Source organism: Sphaerodactylus townsendi, linkage group LG04 (genome assembly GCF_021028975.2).
Source record: "Sphaerodactylus townsendi isolate TG3544 linkage group LG04, MPM_Stown_v2.3, whole genome shotgun sequence".
In the NCBI taxonomy this organism is placed as follows: Eukaryota; Metazoa; Chordata; class Lepidosauria; order Squamata; family Sphaerodactylidae; genus Sphaerodactylus; species Sphaerodactylus townsendi.
The window spans coordinates 3,259,655-3,279,643 of NC_059428.1; the positions used below are offsets into that span (position 1 = coordinate 3,259,655).

At 49.5% G+C, this 19,989-nt stretch overlaps 1 protein-coding gene across 4 annotated transcripts in view; it reads left to right on the forward strand.

Moving 5' to 3' along the window:
- FAM168A (family with sequence similarity 168 member A) overlaps positions 1–19,989 on the forward strand; it is a 163,465-nt gene that overhangs the window by 26,365 nt on the left and 117,111 nt on the right. For all 4 annotated transcript variants that reach the window (XM_048492464.1, XM_048492467.1, XM_048492465.1 and 1 more), the window contains exon 2: positions 3,507–3,599. The gene's annotated coding sequence lies outside the window, so the exon portion shown is untranslated. The remainder of the gene's footprint in view (positions 1–3,506; positions 3,600–19,989) is intronic.

The window sequence follows — 19,989 nt, forward strand, 5'->3', positions numbered from 1 at the left end:
CCCCCCACCCCCCCCCCCCCCCACCCCCCCCCCCCCCCACCCCCCCCCCCCCCCACCCCCCCCCCCCCCCACCCCCCCCCCCCCCCACCCCCCCCCCCCCCCACCCCCCCCCCCCCCCACCCCCCCCCCCCCCCACCCCCCCCCCCCCCCACCCCCCCCCCCCCCCACCCCCCCCCCCCCCCACCCCCCCCCCCCCCCACCCCCCCCCCCCCCCACCCCCCCCCCCCCCCACCCCCCCCCCCCCCCACCCCCCCCCCCCCCCACCCCCCCCCCCCCCCACCCCCCCCCCCCCCCACCCCCCCCCCCCCCCACCCCCCCCCCCCCCCACCCCCCCCCCCCCCCACCCCCCCCCCCCCCCACCCCCCCCCCCCCCCACCCCCCCCCCCCCCCACCCCCCCCCCCCCCCACCCCCCCCCCCCCCCACCCCCCCCCCCCCCCACCCCCCCCCCCCCCCACCCCCCCCCCCCCCCACCCCCCCCCCCCCCCACCCCCCCCCCCCCCCACCCCCCCCCCCCCCCACCCCCCCCCCCCCCCACCCCCCCCCCCCCCCACCCCCCCCCCCCCCCACCCCCCCCCCCCCCCACCCCCCCCCCCCCCCACCCCCCCCCCCCCCCACCCCCCCCCCCCCCCACCCCCCCCCCCCCCCACCCCCCCCCCCCCCCACCCCCCCCCCCCCCCACCCCCCCCCCCCCCCACCCCCCCCCCCCCCCACCCCCCCCCCCCCCCACCCCCCCCCCCCCCCACCCCCCCCCCCCCCCACCCCCCCCCCCCCCCACCCCCCCCCCCCCCCACCCCCCCCCCCCCCCACCCCCCCCCCCCCCCACCCCCCCCCCCCCCCACCCCCCCCCCCCCCCACCCCCCCCCCCCCCCACCCCCCCCCCCCCCCACCCCCCCCCCCCCCCACCCCCCCCCCCCCCCACCCCACTGGCAGGGGCTGATGGGAATTGTAGTCCATAACATCTGGAGTGCCAAAGGTTCGCCACCACTGGGCTAGATCCCAAACATTTTGGCTGGGGCCATAATTCTGCCTGAATTGTCTTTAAAATAATATCTGTTGCATAGCGTAGTGGTTAAGAGTGGTGGTCTGTAATCTGGAGAATTGGCTTCAATTCTGCACTCCTCCACATGAGCGGCAGAATCTAATCTGCTGAACTGGATTTGTTTCCCTGCTCCTCCGTATGAAGCCTGCTGAGTGACCTTGGGCCAGTCCTAGTTCTCTCAGAACTCTCTCAGCCCCACCTGCCTCACAAGGTGTCTGTTGTGGGGAGGAGAAGGGAAAGGAGTTTGAGACCCCATACTCAATGGGGTATAAATCCCTCCTCCTCCTCCTCCTCCTCCTCCTCCTTCTTCTTCATCATCATCATCATCATCATCATCATCATCATCATCATCATCATCATCATCATCATCATCATCATCATCATCATCATCATCATCATCATCATCATCATAAGTCCTTAAAAACATGGCAGGAAGGTGTCCTTCCTTAACTGTTCTGCTCATCCACTGCTAGCCAATTGAAGGTTTCTTGGAAATGGGTAGGGCTCAGAGGTGGGATCCAGCAGGTTCTCACCAGTTCCCAAGAGTGGGTTACTAATTATTTGTGTGTGCCGAGAGGGGGTTACTAATTGGGTCTGCTTTTCCAAAAATCATAAAGTCCTGTTGTTTCCTATGTGGCTGGTTAGCGAAGGTAGAAAACGGGATCATTCTCCCTGTTGGGCTGTTTTAAAAACATGTTTTAGGAATATGGTCAAGTTCCTTGTTTAAGGAAAGTCTCCTTCTTTTGATTTCTAGAAACAAAATTAAGTATTTGAAAGTATTAAGTATTTGACAGGCAGTCAATTAGAGGAGAAGTCGTTGTTTCTGTTGGCAGCAGACGATAGGACTTGCTAGAATGAGTTTAAATTACGGACAGAAAGATACCAGCTGGAAATTAGGAACTTTTTTTTTTACAGTAAGAGTTTTTTGCAGTAACAGAGAAATTATTAATGCCCCGCCCCGGAATGCCCGGCCACGCCCCCATCGTGCCCCGCCCAGCCCCATTGGTTCTACGCCACTGTTTGAATCCCACCACCACGGGAACCTGTTACTAAAATTTTTGGATCCCACCACTGGTAGGGCTGCTAGCTGTGGTTCGGTTCCTCCATCTTAGCCATTGTGTGGAGATTCAGTACCTGGAGCTTTTCCTTATGTGAAGATGCAGTGACAGGGAAATGACTGAATGACATCCCGTGGGGTGAATGGTCCGTGCAGCCCAGCTGCATCCCTAAAGATGGTCCAGAGCGAAGGAGTGGCTGCTAGAGTAGGCATCCAGGGAGCTGTCCAGCAGCACCGGCCCTCCCGGCAAGAGTTTTTAAAAATCCCGACAACTCGAAGGGATAACAAACTTTGTGTAGCAGTCGCTACCTGTCGTTCTGTTTCCTCTGACCTGTATGGCCCAGACTAGCCTGATCTCTTGAGATCTCAGAAGCTCGGCAGGGTCAGCCTTGGTTAGTACTTGGATGGGAGACCAAGGAAGGTCATGGGTCACAATGCAGAGGCAGGCAACGGCAACTCCCTTTTTTCATCCCTTATCAGCATGTAGTCCAAATCCAACTCCAAAACCTTTATTAGGCATAAAACCGGTGTGTGCCAAGAATTCCAAATACAATAAGAAGATCATTATTGCACAACTTGCAGAACACAGAGTAAAAATATAGCAACAGCTTCAGAGATTTCAACATTAGAGTTATTTAGAAGCTCAGCCATTTTTATCTGATCAGAAAGGAGCATAAATCCTGTTGGTAATACAGTTCTAGCATGTAGTGGTTAAGAGCAGGTGCACTCTAATCTGGAGAACCGGGTTGGATTCCCCGCTCTCCCACTTGAGCTGTGGAGGCTTACCTGGGGAACTAGATTAGCAAATGCACTCCAACACACGCCAGCTGGGTGACCTTGAGCTAGTCACAGTTCTTTGGAGCTCTCTCAGCCCCCCCCCCCACCTCACAGGGTGTTTGTTGTGGGGGGGGGGAAGGGCAAGGAGATTGTAAGCCCCTTTAAGTCTCCTTACAGGAGAGAAAGGGGGGATATAAATCCAAACTCTTCCTCTCCCCCCCCCCCAAATGTGCCGTGGTTGGGGGTCATCATGAGTCACTTGCAACTCAATGGCAGCTTCTTCCCAGCCCTGACCTGGGTGGCCACGGCTACCCCAATCTTGTCAGATCTCAGAAGCTAAGCTCCGGAGACTCCCAAGGAAGCCCAGGGTCACCACATGGAGGCAGGCAATGGCAAAACACCTCTGTTCATCCCGTTGACTGGAAAACCTTTTGAGTTTGCCATAAATCAGCTGTCACTTGACGACTCTTTCCGCCACCATTACGACGCCTGCCAGATTCCTAGATAAGGTGCCGGCTGCTGTGTGATTAAAACAAACCATCCCTTTCCACGGGGACGCCTCTTGTGACAATTTATGACTTGTCCTTCCTTGCTCTGCGTGTGTAACCCCCTGGTTTGATTTGCCTCTTCAGAATCGTGGAACGCTGTGAAGAGCCCGGCTGCCTCGTAGAGAGAAAAAAATTTGGGACCGTTTCCAGCTGAAGGATCTACTGCGTCCATCAAAGGTACAGAGTCCTTCGTTTCTTTAGAGAAATTGTGCCCTATATTCCTCGCTGTGGTAGAAGGGCTGTCATGCAAAAAAATGACATAAATGGCCATTGAAGAATTTTTGACATATATTTGATGATAAGAATATCAGCCTGGTGTCATAGCTGGCTACTACGAGTAGTAAACTTGTTAGGCAAGGATGGCCAAGTTTTCATTTTGTATTGGTAAATGCACGCTCCCTTTGAGTAAGTATGTTGCTGTTGACTCCGTGCATATTTTCACACTTATTCAGCCCCATACGGTCCATTTTTTTTGTCCTACTTAGGGGGCCTACAGTTTAAAATAGGCACAGGCAAACTAAAAGGAGAGCAGAGGCCTTTGCGGGGTGGGTGGGGTAGGGAAAACGAGAGTTATAAGGACAGCGTTTGGGACTCTTTAGTTTGCAGAGGAGACGTCTGAAAGGGGATATGATTGAAGTCCATAAAATTATGCACGGGTTACAAAATGTTGACAGAGAGAATTTTTTCTCTCTTTCTCACAATACTAGAACCAGGGGGCATCCATTGAAAATGCTGGGGGGAAGAATTAGGACTAATAAAAGGAAATCCTCTGAAAGGAGATCCTCTGAAGATGCCAGCCACAGATGCAGGCGAAACGTCAGGAGAGAATGCTGCTAGAACACGGCCATACAGCCCGGAAACCACACAGCACCCAAGTGATTCCGGCTGTGAAAGCCTTCGACAATACAATAAAAGGAAACATTTTTTCACCCAACGTGGGATTGGTGTTTGGGATATGCTGCCACAGGAGGTGGTGATGGCCTGGATAGCTTTAAAAGGGGCTTGGATACATTTATGGAGAAGAAGTCGATTTATGGCTACCAATCTTGATCCTTTTTGATCTGAGACTGCAAATGCCTTAGCAGACCAGGTGCTCGGGAGCAGCAGCAGCAGAAGGCCATTGCTTTCACCTCCTGTATGTGGGCTCCCAAAGGCACCTGGTGGGCCACTGTGAGTAGCAGAGAGCTGGACTAGATGGACTCTGGTCTGATGCAGCAGGCTCCTTCTTATGTTCTTATGAAGTTCATATGTTTATCCAAAAACTCTTTTGGTTTAATTTCAAACCTTGGCAGGTACTAGGTACTTACGAGTACCTATGGGTATCACGTTTGGGGCACCTGTGCTAGACCATCATCTTTACTTGTCGTGATTGGCTGAGCACACAGGAGTCTCTGGTTGCAGTTGTTTGCTAAGAGCAGGCAAAGAGTATAGAAAGCTTACATTCACTTCTGGAGAAAAGCAGTCCAGAGCAAGGGGTCTACGTTGAGCAAAAACAGATCAATCCGGTCTGTGTCCATGAAGCCAAATATCCAGCCCGAGAGCAGGCGCTGCAGAAGCTATCAGGCTGTTTCACAAAGTTGCTCCTGCAACGCTTGCTGTTCACAGCGGACTCTTGTAAGCCTGCATTCTTGCTCAGTCTGAGCCCTGGGCTGACTTACAGCCATCTCTTCGGCCTCTCTGGGGCTTGAACCAGGCGCTGCGTCTTTTAGCATGCAGGGGCTGACGGCCCTGCTATCTGAGCTGCCTCACAGAACCAGGTGAGCCGGGGGAACTGTCTGCCCTGTCCTCTTGCTCTTGGCTTGGGCCAGCACTGTCCTCCACCTGTGTGACGGCTGGCTGCTCACAGGACTCAACCAACTGGGCTCTGGAGATTCAGCCAGCTGAGACTCTGATGGAGCCAGATCATCCTTCCAGTGTTCCTCATCCGAGGAATCCTGGCTGGCTGCTGTGGAGCCCACAACATTACCATTCTAGCCCTCCTCTAAGAACATAAGAACAAGCCCACTTCTCCTCCATAAATCTGTCCAAGCCCCTTTTAAAGCTATCACCCCCTCCTGTGGCAGCATATTCCAAACACCAATCACACGTTGCATGAAGAAGTGTTTCCTTTTATTAGTCCTAATTCTTCCCCCCAGCATTTTCAATGGATGCCCCCTAACTTCCTGACAGTCAGAGCTGTTCCTCAGTGGAATGGGCTTCGTAGGGAGACGGTGGGCTCTCCTCCTTTGGAGGCTAGATGGCTATCGGACAGCAAGGCTGATTCTGTGAACTTAGGCAAATCATGAGAGGGAGCCCAGGAACGGGTGGGTCAGAGCTCGGCTCTCTGGGCCCTTTCTCACACACCCAGGGCAGTATGACTTGCCACTTCAGGGCCAAGAAGGAATTCTCCTCCAGACCAGACTGGCCAGGGGGTCCTGGAAGTCTTTTGCCTTCCTCTGGGCATAGAACCAGGGTCAACTGGGTGAATGGGTGAGTGGGAGGGAGAGGTTGTGAATTTCTGGCATTGCACCGTGCGCGCGCCTGCGTCTGTATGGACTAGATGACCCTAGAAGTCCCTTTCAGCTCCATATTTCTGTGTTTTAAACCGAGATTTGTAAATTGCTTGGAGCCACAGAACCAAGTCGATACACGTGTCCCATGGAAAGGATAAAGGTTTCACAAATAAGAGGAGAATGTATAATGGCAAAATGTTTTGAACTATGTGAAAAATGTAAAGGGAAAATTTTGGGACATAGTATATGGTTGATGACAAAGACTTTATGATAAGAACATTGAATCAAAAATGGGAGAAGGAAGGTTTCCTAGACACTGGGAAAACTGAAAATTTAATAGACAGTTGGAAAAATATAAAGATTGAGAAATATATGGAGTTGGAAAGAAAAGTGATATTGAAATGGTATAGAACACCAAAACAACTAGCATATATGATTAAAGGACTTAGTCCTAAATGCTGACACTGCGGAGATCAGGAGGCATATTATAGCCATATGTGGACGGAATGTATAGAAGTGAAAAAAATTTGGACAAATGTAATGTTATATATCGAGAAACTGGTGAAGATTAATATTGGGATAAATAATGATTTAATGTTCATGGGTGTAATGGAGGATAGAAGGGTAGATAAAAAATATAGCTACATGTATAAAATAATGATCAAAGCAGCACATGCAACAATAGCTTTAGGCTGGAAAGAAAAAAAAAAGGACAATCCAGAAATGGTTGGAATACATCTGGGAACAAGGGACACTGGACATTTTCGAAATAATAACAAAAAATAAACTGTGGCAAGATAAACAGGGCGAAAGTTTGAAGATATGGACAATATATGCGGGCTGGATGAAAGAAGCTGGAGTCAATGAGGAGATATGGGAGAAGAGATTACAAAGAATGAACTTACTGCTGTTTGTTTGATAAAACTATGAAGAAAATACAGGGGGAGGGGAAAAAGGGGAAAAATGTATTGTTTGAAAACGAATGAAGAAGAGTATTAATATAAAATGAAATATTCAAATGATACAATAAAAATTATTTTTTTTAAAAAGATACACATGTCCCATGAGAAGTTGAAAGAGTTGGGAGTCTCTCCATTAGAGAAGATAGCTTGCAGGCCAATGTGATTATTACCTTTTGATACTTGAAAGGCTACCCTACTGAAGACGGGGCAGGCTTATTTTAATTTGGGGTGGACGGCAGAACTCAGACTAGTGGATAGAAACTAAAGTCAAGGCGACTTCATATAAATTTGAGGAAGACCTTCCTGACAGTGCGGGGTGACCTTCCTGACAGCAACAGAAGGCCATTGCTTTCACATCCTGCATGTGAGCTCCCAAAGGCACCTGGTGGGCCACTGCGAGGAGCAGAGAGCTGGACTAGATGGACTCTGGTCTGATCCAGCAGGCTCGTTCTTATGTTCTTATGTTCTTATGGTGTTGGACACTGGGGGGGGGGGGTCTCCCTCCTGGGACGGCAGATTCTTCCATCAGAGGATTTTCGATTGGACACCTACTTGCCGGTGATGTTAGAGCTGTAATCCCTGGATGAACAAGACATCATCTGTCTACATTTGGGAGGATGGAAATCTCTGGACCGAGTCATGCTGTTCTGTAACAAGCACAAATGCTCAAGACGAAACTTTGATGCCCTGGGTCTGGCCAGACAGAAGTCACTTTGTTTCCTTCTTCTAGGGGCATGGTCTGCTCCTTTCATAGAATCATAAAGAGACCCCCAAGGGCCATCCAGTCCAACCCCCTGCAATGCAGGAATACACAATCAAAGCACTCCTGACAGGTGGCCATCCAGCCTCTCTTTAAATCCTCCCAAGGAGACTCCACCACACTCCAAGGTAGTACATTCCACTGTCCAACAGACCTGACCGTCAGGACGTTCTTCCTGCTGTTTAGGTGGAATCTCTTTTCCTTCACCTTGAACCCATCACTCCTGGTCCTAGTCTCTGAGGCAGCAGAAAACAGGCTTGCTCCCTCTTCGACATGGCATCCCTTCAGATATTTAAACATAGCTATCTTGTCCCCCCTTAACCTTCGCTTCTCCAGACTGAACATCCCCAGCTCCCTAAGCCACTCCTCGTAGGGCACGGACTCCAGACCTCTGACCATTTTGGTCGCCCTCCTCTGGACCCGTTCCAGCTTGTCAATATCCTTCTTGAATTGCAGTGCCCAGAACTGAACACAGTACTCCAGGTGAGGACTAACCAATGAAGAATAGAGAGCTACAATTACATCCTTTGATCTTGACGCTATATTCCTTTCCTTGGAAAGGTTTGGTGATTTTCCCCTCTCTTTGGAAATTGAGTTCTGCCTGTTCCCAGGCAGAGAGGCCAAACGTGAAGGCCTGGGACTCCATGACCGGCTTTAACGCTGGACGAGGCTAAAGGCTTGGCTTCCTCCTTCGGCCCGGGAGGGATAACGACTTCAGCTTAGTTGAGCTGTTTCCTCTTCGGATCCAGCTCTGAGCTTCTGTGGATCATGTGACCCGGTGTCCATCGCTCTGTACGAGCCTGAATCTGCCAAAGCACTGCCATAAGAAGAACATGAGAACATAAGAACGAGCCAGCTGGATCAGACCAGAGTCCATCTAGTCCAGCTCTCTGCTCCTCGCAGTGGCCCACCAGGTGCCTTTGGGAGCTCACAGGCAGGATGTGAAAGCAATGGCCTTCTGCAGCTGCTGCTCCCGATCACCTGGTCTGTTAAGGCATTTGCAATCTCAGATCAAAGAGGATCAAGATTGGTAGCCATAAATCGACTTCTCCTCCATAAATCTGTCCAAGCCCCTTTTAAAGCTATCCAGGTTGATAAATCCTTTCTCCTTGTTCTTTTCAAGTCATGGGCTTTATCCCTTTTCAATTAAAAAAAAACACCACTTTTTTTTTGAAGTGTGAGATTTTCCAGTATAGCTGTTGAGAGCATTAGGAGAGGAATTAGGGCCCTTTCCAAACTCAAACTCAAACCCTTTTCTTGGCATAATGCGCAGTACAGATTAATAGTGATCGCAGAGTAATACAATCATGGTTGCAATTTAATGCCATAGCTAGTGTTTCAGAGATAGCACAAGAATGATTAGGGTGTCGTGGTTTTTCCGGGTTGTATGGCCATGTTCCAGTAGCATTTTCTCCTCTGATGTTTCGCCTGCATCTGTGGCTGGCATCTTCAGACGCCAGCCACAGATGCAGGCGAAACGTCAGGAGAAAATGCTACTGGAACACAACTGTACAACCTGGGAAACCCACAACAGATGCCAGCCACAGATGCAGGTGAAACGTCAGGAGAAAATGCTACTGGAACACGGCCGTACAACCTGGAAAACCCACAACACCCTAGTGATTCCAGCTGTGAAAGCCTTCGACAATACAAGGATTATTATTTAAATGATTAGAATATTTTCAGTTGCTCTGATGGACCTTCTTTATTAATAAGCAGAAGGATCAACAAGGTGGACCTGATTGTCTTATAAAATGGGCAACGTTGAAGCATATAAATTACAGATTCAGTCTGCTTCGTGCCGCAATCGCAGACCCCCCCCCCCCCCCCCGAGGAGGTCCTAAATACCTCTTTGAATCTATTGCAAAATGAGACACCGAAAAGCTGTACTCAGTGGATCCCGGCAGGCGGCCTGCTTACCGATCCCCTGTTTCCTGGGAAAGCGCCGCTGCTGCCATAGCTCCGTCAGACCCGTAAGTGGCTGGGATGCTGTTGGAACAAAAGGTAGGCTGACGTGTTCCTGCCTTTTCAGGGGGCCACCCCACTGAGCCCGTCCTCTCCAGCTCTGCCTGCAAAAAACCTGGCTGGGAGAAAAGACTTGCACTTCTGATAATTTCACAGCTTCCTGTTGCGCCAGACCTTGTTTGTGTTGGTGAGCGCCTGTTCTCTGTGTGCTTCTGGCAGTTTCAGAGGCTGAGCCGCTCGGCTTTCTGGGAAAGTGGTTTTGGATTGCTAGTTAATAAGGAAGCTCTTCTTAACCCAGAAATGCTACTCAGTGCAATGCAAGCCTTTTATTGGCATATAAAAAACTACAAAGTTAACTTTTAAAAACTTACAATTACATATAATTAGTAGTAATAAGCCTTTATTGGCATAAAATATACATACAAAATAAGCATACAAAATTTGCCCATTATTGCTCACAGTTATAGACACTGGTACTAAAATCTATACATGGTCCTTCCGTAACTATAGGACATTCCTTCAGCTAAGTTGACTCACTTAAACGTCATCGGATACTGACAGAAGCTAGAAACATTACTGCTGGCTATATGTGGTCATAATACATAGACATTGATTGGTATTCATCTAGACTTACGTCTATTATCTTTAGCAGAAATTTTGCTACATTCTCGCACACTGTGGGATCCATGTTGTTCAAAAGCATAGGTATCTTAAGAGCATCGGTTAGATCAGGGGTAGGGAACCTGCGGCTCTCCAGATGTTCAGGAACTACAATTCCCATCAGCCCCTACCAGCATGGCCAATTGGCCATGCTGACAGAGGCTGATGGGAATTGTAGTTCCTGAACATCTGGAGAGCCGCAGGTTCCCTACCCCTGAGTTAGATTGTTATACAGAAATGGGCTAAGTGCAGATTGCGACATTCTGATTTTTGCAAACCTTACACAATGAAAGAGGGTATGATCGAGTGTCTTCACCTGACCCATATTGCATGGACATAGCCTCCTCTGTTTATCAATTTGTTGATATCTGCCATAGAGCAGCATAGAAGGCATTAGATTGCATCTGGCCAGTGTTAAGGCTCTTCTTAATTTAGGGTTGGTTATCCAATGTAAATAATTGGCCATGTGTCCTTGTTCAATTGGAATAAGCAGGGTCAGGGGGGAACACTTTTTCCTTGCAGCCGTTACCATATCCCGATACTCTTGTTCTAATAGCTTAGTTTTCAAGCAGCTATATGCTTCTGATAGGGAAAGAGGGACTAACGACTCTACATATAATTGATATAAAAACAACCAGACTCAACAACCCAACATTCAGTGGTGACATACTCATATTTCATACCAAAGCGTTAATTCTATCTAAAAGGAATTTGGCTACCAATTAACGGAAAACTTCATTTAGGCCATTTCTGCACGGCCTACCCGTAGGAGTTGGGTCGGTGTATGATGCCGCGAGCGGTCGGTAGCGAAGGGAGATGGCGCCAGACGCCCGTCGTCAATCGACCTACCTTCTCTCGACCGTCGGTATGTGGCGAGATAGCCAGGGGACATACCTGCCCTGCAATGCGACGCTCCAGAGTCGCCAGGCAGTATAGGCGTGTCCAGATAGCGGCAGCATGATCGCGGAAATAAGGTAGGTCGATGAAATTTAAAGGAGGATGGCACCTTCAGCGCTGCGTTGCACAGCAGCAGCTAGAAACGCCTTTTCCCAAAACCTCGCTCAGGAAGCGAAGGTGGAAAACAGCGGCCGCGCTTCAGGAAGGAACAGCTCAATGCGAAGACAGCTCCTGGGGGCGTTTGCCGAATCCCCAGGGCTGTATTAGGTCCGTCGCGGAAGGGCCTTAATGTCAAAACTCCGCGGCTGCGGAATCACTGGGGGGTTGTGTGGTTTCTGGGCTGCTTGTAAGCATTGCTCAGTAGCATTTTCTCCTGACGTTTCACCTGCATCTGTGGCTGGCATCTTCAGAGGATCTGATGGTAGTAAAGCAAGTGGAGTATAGATACCTGTGGAAGGTCCAGGATGCTTCGGGGACGGGGCGGGATAGAAATTTAAAGTATAAATAAATAAAAAATAAAATAAATAATTGCTTGCTGATATGCAGCCTTTACACTTGTTAACAGGCAAATGATTCTTTCTCCCACCCTGGACATTCCACAGGTATATACACTCCACTTGCTTTACTACCATCAGATCCTCTGAAGATGCCAGCCACAGATGCAGGCAAAACGTCAGGAGAGAATGCTGCTAGAACACGGCCATACAGCCCGGAAAAACCACACAACACCCAAACTTCATTTACATTGTTTCAAAGAAAATAGATTTTTGGATCATCCGATAACCCCCTCACATTTTGACAAACATTTGATTCCAATGTTTGTTTCTTATGGAGGCCTTTTTGGGCAATAAAAAAAGAGAATGTGCTAAAGTTTCTGTTCGGCCACCTCCGTGTGAGCAGGCTCTCTCGCCTCTTGGTTTCTCTTGGTATCTTCCTTGCAATGCTGTTGATGGAACGGCATGAAATCTGGGCACAGCTAATGCACCTCTCAGCTTTGGATCTTTCAATATTTGTAGCAGCAGTGGCGTAGGAGGTTCAGAGCTCGTGTATCTAATCTGGAGGAAGCGGGTTTGATTCCCAGCTCTGCCGCCTGAGCTGTGGAGGCTGATCTGGGGAATTCAAATTAGCCTGCACACTCCCACACACGCCAGCTGGGTGACCTTGGGCTAGTCACAGCTTCTCGGAGCTTTCTCAGCCCCACCTACCTCACAGGGTGTTTGTTGTGAGGGGGGAAGGGCAAGGAGATTGTAAGCCCCTTTGAGTCTCCTACAGGAGAGAAAGGGGGGGATATAAATCCAAACTCCTCTTTTTCTTCTTTTTCTTCTTGTTCTTTTTCTTCTTGTTCTTGTTCTTGTTCTTGTTCTTCTTGTTCTTCTTGTTCTTCTTCTTCTTCTTCTTCTTCTTCTTCTTCTTCATACAACCGCTCTCACCAACAATAGAAAAATGTATCGGTGAGCATGTTTTATCTGCCACTCTTATTGATTTTTGATAATCCCGCGATATTAATGTAGTCTTTAACAATTTTATGCAATTTGGGATATGACAACATGAGCAGCCTTTCTAGAGATAGGCCTGTTTCTTCTATCGAAATGCTGCTCAGTGGCATTGCTTTAGGGGTCTGCAACCTGCGGCTCTCCAGATGTTCATGGACTACAAATCCTATCAGCCCCTGCCAGCATGGACATTTGTTGGAAAGGTCTATCCAGTCACAACTGACTTACAACAACTCTGTACCATGGTGGCGGACCTATGGCACGCCAGATGTTCATGGACTACAAATCCTATCAGCCCTGCCAGCATGAACATTTGTTGGACAGGGCTATCCAGTCACAACTGACTTACAACAACTCTGTACCATGGTGGCGGACCTATGGCACGCCAGATGTTCATGGACTACAAATCCTATCAGCCCCTGCCAGCATGAACATTTGTTGGACAGGGCTATCCAGTCACAACTGACTTGCAACAACTCTGTACCATGGTGGCGAACCTATGGCACTCCAGATGTTCACGGACTACAATTCCCATCAGCACCCGCCATGCTGGCAGGGGCTGATGGGATTTGATCCATACATCTGGAGAGCCACTGGAGTTACGAACTCCTGCACTATATCGCCTTAAGCCTCAAGTACAAAACTGGCAAATAAACGATGAAGCACAAATAAATAAATAATAAAGAACATAAACCATGATGCACTGACCACCGGTGTCCTCATTTGCCCCCTCTCCCAGTGAACATTCTCTGGCTACGGGGCTGAGGACCACCGCTCTGATCCGGCAGGTCTGTTCTAATGTTCTTACATCACACCGCACTGTGTCTTTGCACAAAATTTGGAGATCATAATCCTACATCAGAACAAGCTTTGGGGGCACTGGCGGCTTCTATTGTTTTTTGCTTCCTTGCTCTCGAAAAACCAGAGGGTGCCGAGCAGCTATAAACGACGGTGATCAAAGGCCTCCTTCAGACGCGCGCCCCCCCCTCCCCTCCCCCCAATAAAACCTGCAAGTCTCAATCGGTAAGCCTTTGCCATTCAGCAAGGGGCAAATTAAGCCCTGGGCTTTCGCAGCAAGCCCTCATTTGAATTTTAGATAGCTTATGTGGGCGAACCTGCGACGCCCTGCTGGAGAGAAGCAACGGAGCGCTCTGGATTTTGAGCAGCCCTTGTTAAGTCAAGGTGGGCTATTACGTAAATCTGCCTGAGGATCAAGGCTGTGAAGAGGAGGAGGAGGAGGAGGAGGAGGAGGAGGAGGAGGAGGAGGAGGAGGAGGAGTGCACAAGCTAATCTAGTTCCCCAGATAAGCCTCCACAGCTCAGGTGGCAGAGCTGGGAATCAAACCTGGTTCCTCCAGATTAGATACACGAGCTCTTAACCTCCTACGCCACTGCTGCTCCAGAGATTGGTTCCTCAAAGGGGCTGACAATCTCCTTGCCCTTCCCCCCTCACAACAAACACCCTGTGAGGTGGGTGGGGCTGGGAGAGCTCCGAGAAGCTGTGACTAGCCCAAGGTCACCCAGCTGGCGTGTGTGGGAGTGCCCAGGCTAATCTGAATTCCCCAGAGAAGCCTCCACAGCTCAGGCGGCAGAGCGGGGAATCGAACCCGGTTCCTCCAGATTAGATACACGAGCTCTTAACCTCCTATGCCTACACCCAGGCAGGGACCCAGGAACATGGAGTCTATGGCAGACTCTTGAGTTTTCTGTCCCCCCCCCCCCCGCCCCCGCGCTTCACTTATTTTAGCTGGCGGCAGGGGCTGGGCAGGGGCATGTGCAGCGGCCCCCACCGGCCCTGGCCAGGATGAAGGCCGAGGGACTTTGGGGGATGTTCAGGCTGCAGAAGAAGAGATTGACAGGGGACACGATTGGTCTCTTGGCGTATTTGAAGGGCTGTCACTTCGAGGAAGGCAGGGAGCCGTTGCTGTCGGCAGCAGAGGACGGGACTCGCAGTAATGAGCTCATATTATGGGCGGAAAGGCTCCGGCTGGATATTAGGAATGCCTTTTTTTTGCAGTCAGTGTAGTTCAGCAGTGGGATCATCTGGCTGGGGAAGGGGTGAGCTCCCCCTCCCCCCCGGCAGTCTTCAAGCAGCGGCCGGACCAGCACATGGAAGGGATGTTCTCAACTGATCCTGTGTGGAGCAGGGGGGGTTGGACTAGATGGCCGGGATGACCCCTTCCAACTCTATGATTCTACGAAAAAAGATCCAAGTCAGGCACTCTAGCCATGGACGTAGGTAAGGGGGGTGGTGGTTTCTCGGGTTTGAAAAACCCCCCAGTCATGTCCGAAGCTCCGCCCCTCCGTTTGTGGGTTTTTAAAACCTTTTAGTGCTTTTTCGGTTTTTGGCCTGCAGGGGGCGCATTGTTTGGGCTAGCTAGCAGCACAAAACTTTCAGGGATTGTTTGGGGGACTCTCCTGATGATACTACCCAGGTTTGGTTCAGGGGGTCCAAAATTATGGACTATTGTTTCCAATGGGAAAATAAGACGTAGTAGAGGTTTTGCTGAAGTGCGAAATATAAGGCATCTCCCAAAAGTAAGACGTAGCCAGTGCGGCACAGAGGCTAGAGTGCCTGACTTGGATCTTTTTTCGTACAATTGGAAGCCAGTTGGAGTTGGAAGCCAGTGCGGCACAGAGGCCAGGATGTCCAAAGTTATGGACCCTCAAAGATGTAGCCTTCATCTTCTATTAGCTCCCATTGGAAACAATGGAGGATGGGGGCACCCCCTTTGGGAGTCCATAGCTTTGGACCCCCTGGACCAAACTTCTACCGGAAACCTGGAGGTGGTATCGGTAACAGACTCTCTGTTAATTACCTCCCAGGTTTGGTGAGGTTTGGCTCAGGGTGTCCAAATTTATGGACCCTCAAAAGTGTAGCCCCCATCTTCTATTAGCTCCCATTGGAAACAATGGAGGTATCATCAGGAGAGTCTGTTACTGATACCTCACCCAGGTTTTGTGAGAAGTTTGGTCAGGGGTCCAAGGCTATGGACTCCCAAAGGGGGGTGCTCCCATCCTCCATTGAACAGTAGGGCTAACAAGATGAAGGCTTATCTTTGAGTGGTCCATAACTTTGGACATCCTAACTTCAATGCCGCGACTGGCTTCCAACAACAACTGGCAGACCAATGCTGTAATAAAAAACGTCAAGATCCAAGGATGCAACTTTAGCCCTGTGCTACACTAATCTTACTGCCTTTAGGAGATGCCTTTATCACTCTCTTCAGCAAAACCGATCTTATTACGCCTTGAGGGATGTCTTATATTAGGAAACAGGGTATGGCTTAGCACCTGCGTTCTCTAGTAGGGGGTTGGACCAGATGGCCTATATGACCCCTTTCCAACTCTGTGATTCTATTCTATGATTCTTTATTCGAGTCAAGTCGAATACCTTTAATGGCATATAAATAAACAAAAACATAACGTCGCAGCATTTGATTCTTTATGTATATGCTGCGTGCCCCCCGCACTATTGGGATTCGAAGTGGCTTCGCACAATTGTTTTCTCCTCTGTTCCTTTTTCCCACCAGAACAAACCTGGGAGGTAGACCAGACTCAGAGTTTGCACTGAACCCGGGCTCACCCCGTGAGCTTCTGCAGTAGGGATTTATTCTCCTTGAGAAGAAGAGTTTAGCTTTATCCCTCACCTTTCTCTCCCGTAAGGAGACTCAAGGTGACTTCCAAGCTCCTTTCCCTTCCTCTTCCCACAACAGACACCTTGTGGCAGAATTAGATCGGAACTGAGAGAGTTCTGAGAGAACTGTGACTAGCCCAAGGTTCACCCAGCAGGAATGTAGGAGTGGGGATGAACACATCTGGCTCACCAGGTAAGCCCCTGCCACTCAGGTGGAGGAGTGGGGAATCGAACCCGGTTCTCCAGATTACAACCCACCTGCTTTTAACCACTGCACTGCATTGGCCAGGCCTCGCCTGGAGTATTGTGTACAGTTCCGGAGGCCTCACTTCAAAAAGTGAGGTGTACAGAATGGAGTACAGCTGTGTACAGAATGGAGAGGGTGCAGAGGAGAGCGACGAGGATAATCGGGGGCCTGACCCACTGTTTTTCCAATCTGCTGTCTTGAAAAAAAACCCAGCCTAATTATTTCATACTAGGGGGGAAAAGTTAAATGATGTGACGTGATGTTGAAAATAGCTAAGTGGGATGGAGTCCTTGTGAATTTTTGGGAGTCCAAATAACCGGGATGGAAGAGTTTCTGACTTGGAGAATCATTGGCGTGTGTCTGGTTGGATGGAGGAATTCTTCATCAATAGCTTCATCTACTAGGCTTGTCACTCTATCAAAAAAAAATACAGAGATAAGATTGGTCTGGCATGACTTGTTTTTCAGAAACCCAAGCTGATTTTTTGTGATCACAGTATTCCCTCCTAGGTGCTGGCAGACTGTCTAATGATCTGCTCCAGTATCTTCCCTGGTATTGATGTCAGGCTGACTGGACAGCAATTATTAGGGTCCTCCTTTTTCCCCTTTTGAAGATGGGGATAACATTAGCTCTCCTCCGCTCCACTGGGACTTCTCCTGTTTTCCATGAGTTCTCAAATATTATAGAAAGTTGGGGTGCTGTGTGGTTTCCGGGCTCTATGGTCATGTTCTAGCAGCATTCTCTCCTGACAAATGTTTCGCCTGCATCTGTGGCTGGCATCTTCAGAGGATCTGATAGTAGGAAAGGAAAGCAAGTGGAGTATAGGTCAATAGGTGAGGGCATCTGAATAGGAGTGGCTTGGCAAGAGAGTAACAATGAAGTGTAGCATGTGTGTAACAATGGAGATAGCAAGGTCAATAGGTGAGGCATCTGAATAGAAGTAGTCTGGCCTTTGTTCCCTTTGATTGTCTATAGTCATCCTGTGTTTGTGTGGAGCTGATTAGTCACTGTCTTAACTCTAGTGTTTTTCAAAACTGGCAGCCAAATTCTGTTCATTTTCATGGTTTCTTCTTTTCTGTTGAAATTGTCCATGTGCTTGTGGATAAAGATGGCTCTTTATCTTTGTTCATGTGGCTAGTTCTTGTTTTTTTAAAAAATAGGGATTAAAGGGGGGAAAGATAAAGAGCCATCTAGAGGGAAAGTGTTCTTACCATACATGAAGGGAACCACTGACCACATAGGAAAACTGATGAAGAAGCATAACTTACAAACAATCTACAGACCCACTAAGAAAATTCAACAAATGCTACGTTCAGCAAAGGATAAAGAGGGATCCTCTAGCTACTGCAGGAGTCTACCGCACACCATGTAGCTGTGGACAAGTCTACATAGGAACCACCAAACGCAGCGCTCAGACACAAATCAAAGAACACGAAAGGCACTGCAGACTATTTCAGCCAGAAAAATCAGCAATAGCAGAACACATAATAAACCAACCTGGACACAGAATATTATTTGAAAACACAGAAATTCTGGACCACTCTGACAACCACTACGTCAGAACACACGGAGAAGCCATTGAAATCCACAAGCACATGGACAATTTCAACAGGAAGGAAGAAACCATGAAAATGAACAGAATTTGGCTGCCAGTTTTGAAAAACACTAGAGTCAAGACAGTGACTAATCAGCTCCACACAAACACAGGATGACTATAGACAATCAAAGGGAACAAAGGCCAGACTACTTCTATTCAGATGCCTCACCTCTTGACCTTGCTATCTCCATTGTTACTCACTTGCCAGGCCACTCCTATTCAGAAGCCCTCACCTATTGACCTTTACTCACGGGTATATATACTCCACTTGCTTTCCTTTCCTGCTATCCGATCCTCTGAAGATGCCAGCCACAGATGCAGGCGAAACGTCAGGAGAGAATGCTGCTAGAACATGGCCACGCAGCCCGGAAACCACACAGCACCCCAGTGATTCTGGCCGTGAAAGCCTTCAACAATACATTATAGAAAGTTGACTCCGGGCTTATGTGTCCTGACTCTGCTTGCTGAAGCCAAGTGCTAAGATCTCCCAGAGAGGAGTCTGCAGGTGAGAGATTGTTCAGTGCATCGGTTGTCTTCCAAGGCCTGGAGTGTTCTAGATGGCGGAGTTGTATCTTTAGTACAGGGGTTTCACACGTGGCGCCTGTCAGGTGCCACGGTACCTACTTAGACCTATCCTGAAGCCCTGCTTTAGTAGATGAGGACCACATGGTTCTAGGATACGTCGCTCCTCATGTTTCGGCCAAGCCAGAAGACAAAGAAATAACCCCGTGGTGGCGAACATTTGGCACTCCAGATGTTATGGACTACAATTCCCATCAGCCCCTGCCAGCATGGCCAATTGGCCATGCTGGCAGGGGCTGATGGGAATTGTAGTCCATAACATCTGGAGTGCCAACTTGTCGCCACCGCACTAATATGCTCAATCTCCAGGAGAGCGCGCCATGAGATTGTATGTACGCTTTCTGTGCCACCTAAGTTGGATCAGAATTTTATCTCTTTTCTGGGGCTTTCTGGCTCACGAAAGCTGATCAAACAATACGCTTGTTGTCTTCAAGACGCTGCGAGGTTTTCTCGAGTCTTGGAAAGTACCTTTGGAAAAAAAAGCAGCTCTTGGCTTCGCCCGTGTAGTTTCCTGTCAGTACAACGTTTTTAATTACCGTGGCTCCCAGGTAGGAGTCTCTTCCTCTGTTTTGTAGAGAGCTCTGACTTCCTCCCCCCGCCCCAGTAAATCAGCAGCTGGAATACTGCCAGGCCTTTGGGCCTAAGTGTCTCTCCGCTTTCACGTGTAAGAAGGCATGGCGCTGCCAGATTTCCTCCCCCCCCCTTAATCCCTATTTTTTTTAAAAAACAAAACAAAACAAAGAAATTAGTTCTGTCTAGACTCCAGCTCTCTTAAAGTTGTTCCTTTCAATAAGGCGTTGCAATTGGGGTTCAATAGTGCGGACATTCCGGGAGATTCCTTTCCTTTGCGCTGCCGCCTAGGAGCAGCAGTGGCGTAGTGGCTAAGAGCAGTGGCTAAGAGCAGGTGCACTCTGATCTGGAGGAACCGGGTTTGATTCCCAGCTCCTGCAACTTGAGTTCGCGGGGAGGGCTTATCTGGGGAATTCAGATTAGCTTCTGTACACTCCCACACACGCCAGCTGGGTGACCTTAGGCTGAGTCACAGCTTCTCGAGACTCTCTCAGCCCCACCTACACTCACAGAGGTAATTGATTTTATTCTGCGAGGAAAGGGCAAGGGAGATGCTATAAGCCCTTTGAGTCTCCTATAGGAAGAAAGGGGTCACCAAATCCAAAGCTCTCCTCCTCCTCCTCCTCCTCCTCCTCCTCTTCTTCTCCTCCTCCTTCTCCTCCTCCTTCTCCTCTCCTCCTTCTCCTTCTCCTTCTCCTTCTCCTCT